Source organism: Tiliqua scincoides, chromosome 2 (genome assembly GCF_035046505.1).
Source record: "Tiliqua scincoides isolate rTilSci1 chromosome 2, rTilSci1.hap2, whole genome shotgun sequence".
NCBI lineage: Eukaryota > Metazoa > Chordata > Lepidosauria > Squamata > Scincidae > Tiliqua > Tiliqua scincoides.
Window position 1 is genome coordinate 4,828,757 of NC_089822.1, and position 12,551 is coordinate 4,841,307.

Below are 12,551 nucleotides of genomic sequence, written 5' to 3' on the forward strand. Positions count from 1 at the left end.
TTTTCTGCAGGGACACCCAGAATATCAAACTCCCTGCATGATCAGGCTTGTTTGCCTCCCTCCCCATCCTACCAGAATTCCTCCCAAAGACTCTTTTTTCTGGCAAGTGTTTAATTAATCTGCTACGTAGGTTGATTTTATTCCGTCTTGGCTCATTTCAGTTTAGTTTTTAAATTGCTGCTTGTGGTATTGTACAGTTGCATTTTATTTCTGATTAGTGTCGATGCGTTATTGTGGTAGCACCGTCTTTATTGGCTCTGATCTGTAAGCGGCCTTGAGCTCTTCCATTGTGGAGTTGGAGAAGTGGGATCCACGTTCTCCAATCAAAACATAAAATATAATATAATTTTTCTATTATTTTCCAAAGAAAAGCTGCTTCACTGCTATAGTGTATGAAACAGCAGGCTGTGCACTGCAAGCTGCCTTATTGTCTATGCCAGGGGTCTCCAAACCCCGGCCCAGGGGCCAGATGCGGCCCGCAGCAAGCCTCTTTCTGGCCCGCGGCCAACCTCTTGTCCCCTGAAAGCCTCTGGCCCACTCAACTGAACATGACCAGAACTGTGCTCTGATTGTGTCTGGAGGGTGTTCTGAGGGCCAAAGAGGTTGAATGAATGAGCCCATTCATTCATTTATTCACTCATCTAAGTTCCATCTCTTATTTATTTAAATTTTATATTGAAATTTTTTTTTCCAGCCCTCCACACCACGCCAGATATTTGATGCGGCCCTCTGGCCAAAAAGTTTGGAGACCCCTGGTCTATGTGCTTGAGTTGAGCTGCACGTTCTCTGTAGATAAGACGTATCCTACCTACCCCCCAACTCAGAGGTGTAGCTATTGTAGAATGGGGGAGAGAGCTGAAGCCGGAAAAATGGCACATCTGGTGAGTGATGTGGGGTCAGGGCTGATACCAGGAGCTGACACCTTCAGGTAATTGCCAAGAGCCACTTCAGCTCTCCCCCCACCCTGGCTTTAGCAATGCCTCTGTTACATGGTCAATATTTTATATCTGTTCATTCACTTTTAATTCAATGTGCACAGGAGGCTGGCATCCAGGGCTTTTTTTGTAATGGAACGCGGGGGGACGGAGTTGCGGCACCTTTTTGCAGGGTCCCCTCCCCTTTGGAGGCATTCCAGGAGGGTGGGGAGCAAAACAGAGGCAGAACAGACAGGCACAGGATTAGACTCTAAGGCTGCCATCCTATCCACAGTAAGTCCCATTCACTAAAGTGGACTTCTGAGTAGACATGCATAGGATTGGGCTCTTAGGCTGTAATCCTAGGCACTTCCCTGGGAGTAAGCTCCATTGACTAGAACAAGACTTACTTCAGAGTAGACATACCTAGGATTGGGCTTTTAATCCTGGCAGAGATATATATCTGCACCCGTTTTCACATGCTAAGGGCAGGTGAAAAGGGATTCTACGTGTGTACAACGTGCTGTCCAGCCTTGCCGGAGATCCTCCTCATCCTTCCCCCACAAGCATGCCCTCTGCCAGCCAGCATTTGCAGCTTCTCTCCAGCAATGCACAGCAGCTGCTCAGGGCAGCAGAGAACATACAATTGCATGCCAAGCGCCTTCCCAAAGACACAGAGTATTCTGATACCTGAATTAAACCATATTTAATCGCTTGTTTGCAAACATAGCTGTTTCTATGTGCACCTAAGGACCCCTCTTGTGTAAGAAGTCCTTTTTTGTTCTTACTGCCACAGTTGCTTAGAGTAATTTTACTACATGGAACTCATGTAAGCCATTTTTTGGAATCCATTCACTGCTTCCTCTCCTCGAAGTAGTGCCACACTACATACTACACGCTACAAGTGCACCTGTACAGTATTTTTCCTCGTGTGTAGAAAAAGTAGCTAGGGGGAAGGGGATGTGGAGATTGATAGCCCAATCCTATGCATGTCTACTCAGAAGTAAGTTCATCTTTAGGGGGGAAGCACATAAAAATATTTTATTTCTCCAATAAAAAATGACTTATAAATAAATAAATAAATAAATAAATAAAACATTAACAAGTTGTGAGTTCCTGCACCTTTTTTTCACAAAAAAAGCACTGCCGGCATCTAAACGTGTGTAATTGGTGCTAGGTTGTACAAATCAATGGTAAGGCCACACCTGGAGTATTGTGTCCAGTTCTGGTCGCCGCATCTCAAAAAAGACATAGTGGAAATGGAAAAGGTGCAAAAGAGAGTGACTAAGATGATTACGGGGCTGGGGCACCTTCCTTATGAGGAAAGGCTACGGCGTTTGGGCCTCTTCAGCCTAGAAAAGAGACGCCTGAGGGGGGACATGATTGAGACATACAAAATTATGCAGGGGATGGACAGAGTGGATAGAGAGATGCTCTTTACACTCTCGCATAGCACCAGAACCAGGGGACATCCACTAAAATTGAGTGTTGGGAGAGTTAGAACAGACAAAAGAAAATATTTCTTTATTCAGCATGTGGTTGGTCTGTGGAACTCCTTGCCACAGGATGTGGTGATGGCATCTGGACTGGGCACCTTTAAAAGGGGATTGGACAAGTTTCTGGAGGAAAAATCCATTACGGGTTACAAGCCATGATGTGCATGTGCAACCTCCTGATTTTAGAAATGGGCTATGTCAGAATGCCAATGCAAGGGAGGGCACGATGAGGTCTCTTGTTATCTGGTGTGCTCCCTGGGGCATTTGGTGGGCCGCTGTGAGATACAGGAAGCTGGACTAGATGGGCCTATGGCCTGATCCAGTGGGGCTGTTCTTATGTTCTTAACTACAATCCCCAGGAGGCCTTGCAGGTCTCTTGTTATCTGGTGTGCTCCCTGGGGCATTTGGTGGGCTGCTGTGAGATACAGGAAGCTGGACTAGATGGGCCTATGGCCTGATCCAGCGGGGCTGTTCTTGTGTTCTTAACTACAATTCCCAGGAAGCCTTGCAGGTCTCTTGTTATCTGGTGTGCTCCCTGGGGCATTTGGTGGGCCGCTGTGAGATACAGGAAGCTGGACTAGATGGGCCTATGGCCTGATCCAGTGAGGCTGTTCTTATGTTCTTAACTACAATTCCCAGGAGGCCTTGCAGGTCTCTTGTTATCTGGTGTGCTCCCTGGGGCATTTGGTGGGCCGCTGTGAGATACAGGAAGCTGGACTAGATGGGCTATGGCCTGATCCAGTGGGGCTGTTCTTATGTTCTTATGTAGGTGCTATTATCAGCAGTGCTTTTTAAGGGGTGCAGAACATGTGCACACGGGGGAGGGGGGAGCAATCAAGGGCAGGCATCTTGTGTCAAAGCTAATGGCATGTCTTTGTAAGTTGGCAGTGAAATTGCAAGTCGTTGGTACGACCAGCTTCAAGTGCACCGAAACCTTTACTAAAGTACTCCGAAAACCACACAGGGGGTTTGCATGAACAGGGCAGGGGTGGGCAGAATGGGGCAATGATGGGGACAGTTGGAGGGTGGATCAGGCCAGGGAGGGGGGTAGGATTGGCAGCAGTGGTGCAGGCCGAATCCTGATCCTCTTCTTTGGTCTGATAAGCCAACATGAATCAACTCAGACTTGCACCAGTGATTGAGCTGGAGCAGGTCTGAATTGGCAGGTCCGAATGGACCCATAGCAGCTGCTGGGGCTCACACCGGCGCAAGGCAACAAATGTCCCCTTACCCCAGAAGACCTCCAGAAGCCCAAACTCCTCTGCAGGATGCAGCAGGAGCCCCATCAGTGCTGCTGCATCGCTGCATGAGGAGTTAGGTAAGATTGGGCTGTTTGATTATGTTTGTTTGTTGGTCTTGCACCTTGTCCTTTTATTATTTTCGTGACCTGCCCTGACAGGTTTTAAACTAGAGGAGAACATCGGTGGTGTAGCTGGAGGGGGTGCGGAGCACTCAGCCTAGCAGGGAGGTGGGCGAGCGGCCCCTCCCTTCAGAGCCATTCCCGGCAGGGGGGGGAACACAGTGCTTTGCCCCCCTGCCAGGGATGGCTCTGAAGGGAGGGGCCGCCCGCCCACCTCCCTGCCAGACTGAGTGCTCCGCCCCCCTCCAGCTACACCACCGGAGAACATATAATGATTACAAATGATTAATTAAATATTTGCTCTTTTAAAAAATTGAGAAAGGGCTATAAAAGATGATTTTATAATAGACCATTAGCTTTACAAATATTGCACTCCATCTTATCTAGTGAGGATCAGAGTGGAGAAAGGGAAAGCAGAACCTCTTCTGTATGTGTGTGTGTGTGTGTGTGTGTGTGTCTCAGACAGCGAGAACCGGGGGCGACTCAGTCAATGGAGGCGATCGGCAGCCGTTCCAAGGCAGACAAGAGCAATTACTTCTTTGTGGAATGCATAATTAATTTATGGATTTGGCTGCCCCCACAAGTGGGGGTGATGGACACGGCCTCAGATGGCGGTGAAAGGGATTTAGACAAATGCGCAGAGGAGGAGAGCTCGAGGGCCGCCTATCAGTCATGGCTCTAGCTGCAGAGGCCGTTCATACGTGGTGGAGTGCTGGTCTGATCCTGCAGAGTTCTTGTTATGTCCTTAAGCTGCCGGGCACAAGGGCATCCTCAGAGCTGCGGCAACAGCTTGCACTTTCCCAAGTGGCAGCAGTCCATCATTTACTCTGACAGTGGCTGGACCCCTGCTGGGATGCAGTTCCTTTTCATTCCCTTCAGTCCACAGAAGCCACTGCATTTGCACTGCCTCCGGCAAGTTGCCATGTGTTTTTTTTTTCTTCTCACACCATCCTGACCTCTATAGTCTTCTCTCTAGTCTTTGCCTCTTGCAATGTCACTTCCGGAAGACTCTTCCCAGTTGTGCAGCTCTCTTCCTAGGGCCACTGTCTGCACTAACAAATTGTTACTACAGAGCCAGTGGTGGGAGAGGAACAGATCATTGACTGGATTACCTTGTCAAGCTGGCACCCAAGATCAGTCACCCCTGCTGTCTTGGCTGTCCTTGCAAAGCTCATTAAGGGATGCTGCTCCAGTGGTTCAGGAGACCAAGAAAAGGACTGTGCTGAGTTCTACCACTCCCCTCGCGCTCCAAACAGTAAATCATATTTGACACGATAACTGAAAAGTATCTCCAGGTTTGCAGGGAGTTGCTAAGGAGGCAAACAATGAAGGGCTCTTAGCGCTTTCTGACTCGTATCACTGCTCAGGCACCTCCTGGAAGCCACTGGCTGGCCACTGTTGGAAATACAGAACTAGATGGCCCTTCAGTCTTACCCAGCAGGGCTCTTCTTATTGCTCCCTTTCAAAGTCTGTGCCCGCCTGGCTGCAGTTGCTACACTCTTGCACTGCTGTATGTTTTGGAAGCAGCAGGGGAGGTGTGAATTGAGCCGCCTTTGAAAGCAGAATCAGCAAAATGAATTGTGGCAGGTGGTCCTGCCCAAAAGTCACAATGTTTTTTGTCCAGGGAGTGCATACGCAAGTCAATAAAGAAATAGATAGATCGCCTCCCTTCCCTTCTCAACAATTACGTGCATGAGATTCTTGGGTGAAGATTTTGGTCCAGCCAGGCTAGGTGTCCAGTTCCGATGAGGCCCAATCTCATTTGCCATGCCCACCGGATGCTGTGCTGTCTATCTCGCTGCTCCTTGTTTATTAGCTTGTGATCCTCACCCTGCCTCCGCCGTTCCTTTACTGCCATTATAAAAATGCTTTTATGTTGGGAGAGATGTGTTATTTATTACGTGCGAGAGGAGGAAATGAAGTTGGTAGCTTTGACTGTTGAGGAGGGGTTGGTTGCGCAGAGGCAGCGCTGTTCCCGGTCCCAAGAACTCTGTCTCCTGTTTCATAAGCATAACGATGATTTATTTCGCCCCTCTGCAGTCAGAGCTTTCTGGAAGGACTCCAAGCCGATCTCTCGCCCAGTATTTTGAAAAATTCTTGATGCCAAAGCTCTTTTAGCAATATGTGGGCATCAGTCACCAAGTCCCGTTGCTGAATGAACCTCATGCACCTCGTCAGAGAGGAGACTGGGCTCCTGCACAGGCTCCAAGGGATTGGCGAGTTTCCCCCCTCCACATGTTGGATCTACTTGGAAAAATGCTTAGTTATATTAAAAAAAAATAACATGGTTTGTTTTTCCAAGGAAATCTAAATTTGCACTCCAATTCTCAAACCACTGCCCTCTTTTCTTTGCTCACTGGCCAGGGTAGTGACAGCACTCTGGCTAGGCAAAGAGAGTAAGGGATATTTTATTTTCCGCCTTCCGGCATACCTCTAGCACACGCCAGAATACAATGCCTGGGTGGCTCTTGGAAAATTTATTTATTTATTTATTTTTATTTTATTAATTTATACCCCGCCTTTTTGCCCAACGGGCACGCAGTCTTTCCAGGTGTAATGTCTATATTTCCCAAGGGTCGCTGGGCCTTTTTGCCCAGGTGTGCTAGGGGTTCACTCAAGAAGAGAGGGACAGAAGGAAAGACTGCCCTCGTCCCTACCCATCTCTCTTGCAATCAGAGCATTGCCATCATTGCTGTCCTTTGGTGACATCGTCCTATTTTTGTGGGAATCCATGCCACAGAAGGAGATTTTTTAGAACCTTTGATAAAGGTTAGTCATCAAAATGTGTTGGTGCATCGAAACTGCATCCCTGTAATATATCTGTTACCCTCCACATGCCCAATCTTGTCTGATCTTGGAAGCTAAGCAGGGTCAAGCCTGGTTAGTACTTGGATGGAGACCGCCTGGGAATACTGGGTGCTGTAGGCTTATCCCATAGTCTTTCGAGACTGAAGGTTGCCAACCAACCAATAAATCTCACATATCGTGCTGCCCCATTGGAAGCAATTTTTTTTTCCAGACTTACAAACTTCCTCTACAGGCCCAACACATTTTGGTGACTAACCTTTATCAGGCCCATGGAGAAGTTTCCTATCTAACTACCAACCTATTGGTATGTTGGCCTTTTTAAGTATCAAAACAAGAAAGCTGAAAACAGTAGTGTAGCAAGAAGGGGTGCAAAGCAGTGGTGTAGCTTAATTAGTACTTAATTAATTAAGTACGTCATATGGGGTGGCAAAAATTTATGGGCCCCGGGTATCAAATGACCTAGCTATGCCACTGGTGCAAAGCACTAAGTTTTGCAGGGAGCCTTGCCTTGGCATTCAAACAACCCCTTCCCCTCCCTTTTGGAGCCAGGCATACACCTCTGTTTTGCCCCCCCCCACCAGGAATGACTCTGAAGAGGAGTGGGAGGGGCTGCTGGCATGCTGCAGTGCGGCTCCTTGCAAGACTTAGTGCTTTGCACTCCCTCACCACTGGTCACATTCTATACCAATTTCTGAGTTTTGCACCCTCTCTAGTTACGACACTGGCTGGAAAAGTTGTTGCCTGGATAGCAGCACTGTAAAAAAAATAATCAGCTCCAAAGCTGATTACAGATAAACATCTGGAAAACTGAAATCCTTCCAAACCGACTCAAAATGACTGTGCTTGTTAATTTGCTGCATTCATTTATTTAGGGGAAATGAGCAACTTCATCACAGCGTAAGAAATCTCTCAGCATGGATGGTTGCAGAGATGTCAAAGTGGGAAGTAATACGGTTTCAACATTTCCATCTCAGGGAAATATCAACTCAAAGAAGATTCATGGGATACCATAAATGGCATGTTTATATAGTTGGCATTCCTTAACCCATAACATAAAACATTTAACAAACATATATTGGGATCAAATGGACCACAGACTAGTCGTTGTTCACACATGCACACACACAGAGTACCCTACAATTGCAATAAATTTCAAATTAGCCGAATTTCAGTGTAAAAAATGGAGAGACGGTCAGCCCAATCCTACCTCCCTCCCCTACCAGCATATCTAGCATTGTACCAGCAGAGGCTCCTTTACAGCAGTCTCAAAGCAGCCTCCACCAGCACTCACTGCTGGCAGGGAGGCTAGAGAAGACTCTTGCTCCAGCAGATCCACTAAGACCCAACGAAGCACAGAGGGTTGGAGGAAGGTGGGGAGAAGGGTGGATTGGGCCTGAGAGGGGGGTGGGATGGGAGGTGGTGGTGCAGGCTGGATCCTAACCCCCTTCCCAGGCCTGATTCTCCTTCATGGAGTAATGTAGACTTGTGCCAGCAATATTGCCGGCACAGATCTGAGTTGACACATAGCAGCTACTGAGGCTTACCCAGGGGCAAGGGGTCAAATGTCCACCTACCCCGAGGAGAACTCAAGCAGCCAAAAATCCATCCAAGATACAGTGGTCACCATGCCTAGAAGGAAGCATCACCATGCAGGGATTTAGGTAGGATTGGGCTGCCCATTACTGTTAATTGTATAGAGTAGTTGGCATCCTTCAGTCTTGGAAGACTATGGTATCGCGCTCTGAATAGTGGTTCTGGAACAGAGTGTCTTCTCCAGTGCGCGAAGCCTGGGTAAAGTAGATATGGAGGATAGACTGTTACCCATGCAGCAGATCCCCCCTCTCCACATTGCTGAAATGGTCCAGTGGAAAGGCAGAAGCCAATATGGTTGGTTCCAGTGGCGTCGCAGGAGTTGCCAGAACGTGACTGTGTTCAGCCATGAACTGCCTCAGGGACTCTGCTTCCTGATTTTGCCTTGAGGTTTACTCCTGAAGCCTTTTCCTTAACTGGATGTAGCCACAAGGCAGTGGAGGTTTGGGATCAGAGTTTTCCTTCTCTCAGATGAGCTGCCTTCCCAGGCTAACGAGTCCCATCTACCCGGAGGCTGTTCAGTCGCTTCTTACGACAAGTACAGCCAAACTGAGTGCCTATTCTTATCCCCCAGCCCCCAGAGGGTTTAATTGTATAAGAATACACCTATAGAGATCAAATTTGTGATTAGGCATAGCTCATCTCCCAATGGGGGTTTTCTACAGTTCTAAATCTCTTAGAGTTATGATTTTAAAAACACACACATCAGTTCTAACTCTATTTGAGGACTAACAGGTCCTCTTTCCATTTTAGTCAAATCTCTCACACTTAAAAATAAATCCACAGCCCCCCTCAGTGTGATGATCTTTCACTAAAACAAGTTAGCTCAGAGAGATGAGCTTGACAGATGAGCAAGTGGGAAATCCAACTGGCAAGCAGGGGTGCTGGTAGGCAGAGAGGCCAAGAAACAGGTGAAACAGTCTAATGACAGCTTAAGCTTTACCCAGAAGGTGTGAGATGAGGAGCCAGGCCAGCATGAGACTTTTCAGGGCCCTCATGGCCTTTAATTGCCCTAGGTCACCTGACAGCAGTTGAGTTATTAACCTGCAATTCCTCCTTCTGCTCAGCTCTATTGAGGACACCCAAGAGGAGCAGCAAGCAGATCCGTGGCTCTCTCGTCTGACAAGCAAAGAGTAACATGCTTGGGTCCAGCTGCCCACACCACAGTTTGATACCCTTGGTCAGTGATAGACCTTTCCAATGAAAACCGGAAGTACTGTTTAAAACACTGGTTGCCAACCTGTGGTCCATGGACCACAAGTTATCTGCGAGATCTTGAGAAGTGGTCCCTGGAGCCACAGGAATAATAATAATAATAATAATAATAATAATAATAATAATAATAATAATAATAATAATAAATTTATTTATTTCCCGCCCTTCTCCCTGAAGTGACCCTTCAACTTATTAAAAATGTTGCTGCTTACAACATATTAAAAACAGATTAAAAACATAATTTAACCACAAATAAAAACATATTAAAACACATTAACAGATACCCATAAAAACAGTAATCAGATAAAAAATCAGATAAAAAGAGCAAAATGCAGCAAATCATAGAGGAATCAGGCCTGTAAAAATACTAAAAGATATAGAAAAGATGTTTAAAAAGGCCATGAACTCAGAAGGCTTGTTTAAACAAAAAAGTCTTCAGGCCTCGCCGAAAAGTCTCAAGAGAGGAAGCCATTCTCAAATCAAGGGGAAGGGAGTTCCATAACATTGGTGCCACTACTGAGAAGGCCCTACTTCTTGCCGCTGCCCCACGTACCTCCCTAGGCTGCGCCACCTGTAAAAAGTCCTTCTCTGATGACCTAAGAGGACGAGCCGGATTGTAGGAAGTAGGCGATCTCTGAGATACCCTGGCCCAGAGCAGTATAGGGCTTTAAAGGTCAAAACCAGCACCTTTGATTGCTTCCAGTGTCTTCCTGCACAAACAATCTCGGCCAAAGAGGTCAGAGAATGGATTGCCCACAACCACCACCATTGAATTGTCAGCTGTGGCTGTGGGCAGGCCATTCTCTGGCTCTCTGATAATCCGTTTGAGAGACAGACCGCCAGAGAGGATGAAGACCAGACTCCCCACAGTCATGTGTGGTCCATAATGATTCCAGTTTTTGCCTCAGTGGTCCGCGGGACCCTAAAAGCTGGGAACCAGTAGTTTAAAGGCTCTCTGGAGGTCTCAGAAGACTTTTGGAGTGCCTACGGACACAGCACGAAGCTTCGCCTGCCCCTGGAACGGTTTACAGGGTGGCAGAAGCGGTGTGGCAGGCATGGCGGTGCCACCCCCACAGGTCTCACAGGCATGGTGCCTGGGGCTTTGTCTCCCCTAACACCCCCAGGACCGCAACTACCCTTGGTGTCTTACACTGTAACGGGAATGAGCTGAGTAACAAGGAACAGTGTAATGATTGGTACTCATACTTCAGCATAAAGGTTTCAATCAAGAGAGTGTTCTCAAACTCCTTTTCCTCACCATGAATCCCAACAAAGCAGATGGAGGCAAACTGCAGACCGTAAAAATGCCACCCAAAAAAGCTGAAAGCTGGAACAAAGTGACTCTATGAATCTTCCCCTTCATTTACAACTTCCTCCCGAAGCCCCTTATTTCATGCCTCCAACAGCATTGCCCTAAACACAGTCATGCCGTAGAAAGTGTTCTGATGATTCCCAGCACTCATTTCCAGAAAGGCTCCAGCAACTCTCCAGCCGTAACCGTGATGAAAGGGGGCTACATCCAGCACATTGCAATCATGCCGAGTGATCATCCATCAATGAAGCAGGTTGCGGGAGCAGCTTTTCCTTCTTACAGAAATGCAGAGCCATAAAAATTATGGAACTGCCTCATGGGAGGAGGTGAAATGTTGTTACTTGAACTGCAGACACTCCCTGGATAGTGATTCTGTAGCAGAGGGGCCACATGTGGATGTGGGTCACCAGGGGCCTGCCACAGCATAAATCTCTGCAGATCCAGCATCATCCAATTCTCAAAAGACCTCCTTGTGACCCCATAGGATAGGGTTGCGTTCTCAGCCCCAGTAGCGTCCCCTGCACTTCTCGCGTAGAAGCATGGTGGTCATTCGTCCCCATGGAGAAAAATTTGCAGGATGGAGGTGGGTGAATTGGGCTGGGAGGCGGGCAGGATCACAGCACTCCCAAGCTCTACCAAGAAATGCCAAGGATTGAGCCTGAGACTTCCTGTACACAAAGGAGGTTGTGTACTTTCTGTACACAACTTCCTGTACACAAAGGAGGAGGTACTTGGGGTCGGCTTCAGGTTTGATGGGGTCTTTGGCCAGATGATTCTGGTGTGCCTCTCCTAGCCACTGCCTGCTATGCTTTTTTCTCCCACAATGCTCCACATATAGCATCATGACCTGGAAGTGAGGTGTTGTGTGGGGAGAGCATGGTGGGCAACAGCTGCTGGCTAGAATGCTCTTTTTGCTGCTTCTGCCACCAACCCACTGAGAATGGAAAGCACCACAATAAGGGGAGAGGAGATGACTCATCCACTTGTTGGCCACCAGTTGAAAGCTGGGTTCAATCCTCCCCAGGGTAGCAAAGCAAGTGTCAGTAGTGGGATCTCATGGGGCTGCTGGACCCTCGGCAGCAACCTAAGTGTGCCTTGCCTGATAACAGCCCTGTATGTCACCTACCACTGAACTCAAGGCCCTCCATAGCGTACTGAAAAGAATGTCATCACCCAGGTCTATATGGGGGAGAGCTATACTGATGGAGGCTCATGCAGTTCTCAGTAGCTGTCATTGAGTCCCAGAGGGCAAAGGGCAAAAAACGTTCTCTCAGAGCAGCCTTGAGCGCTGGCATCTCTCCTTCGCGAAATTGCAAGCGCCCCTCATTCCTATGCGCTGGAGCCATGCAAAAGCACCCTGCGTGTGGCAGGAGCTTGTTCTTGGAAAAGGAGCTACAAAGCTCCATGTCTCGTACGTTGACCTTTGCTGGGGGGGGAGGAGGAAGGGCGATGCATTTTGAGGCATTTTTCAAGCTCCAGCTTTGCAGTCCAATCTTTGCGGTGCATATTTAAAAAATTGCCTTGGTGAGCCTTTGTCCAAATTCCAAGGCTGGGTTCTTTGAAATCTTGGCAAAACTCTCTCTCCGGGGAGGCGTCACACAGAGACCTATCTTTTCAGCTCACCCTTCAATGCACTTTGAACAAGCAATTGCTTTTACTGTAAGCATGTTATTCATGGTCTCTTTTCAAAAGCGAGAGATAGTACCCTGGAAAACGACATATTGATTTTCCACCACCCCTTTCCTGTCCTTGTTTCAATCACAGCTTGTTTGAATGGCTTTCATTTTTAGTAGTGACGCAGGATTCTTCAAGAGCGGGCAGGGGCGGAAGGTAGAGAGATGCTTTAGAGGGCCCAC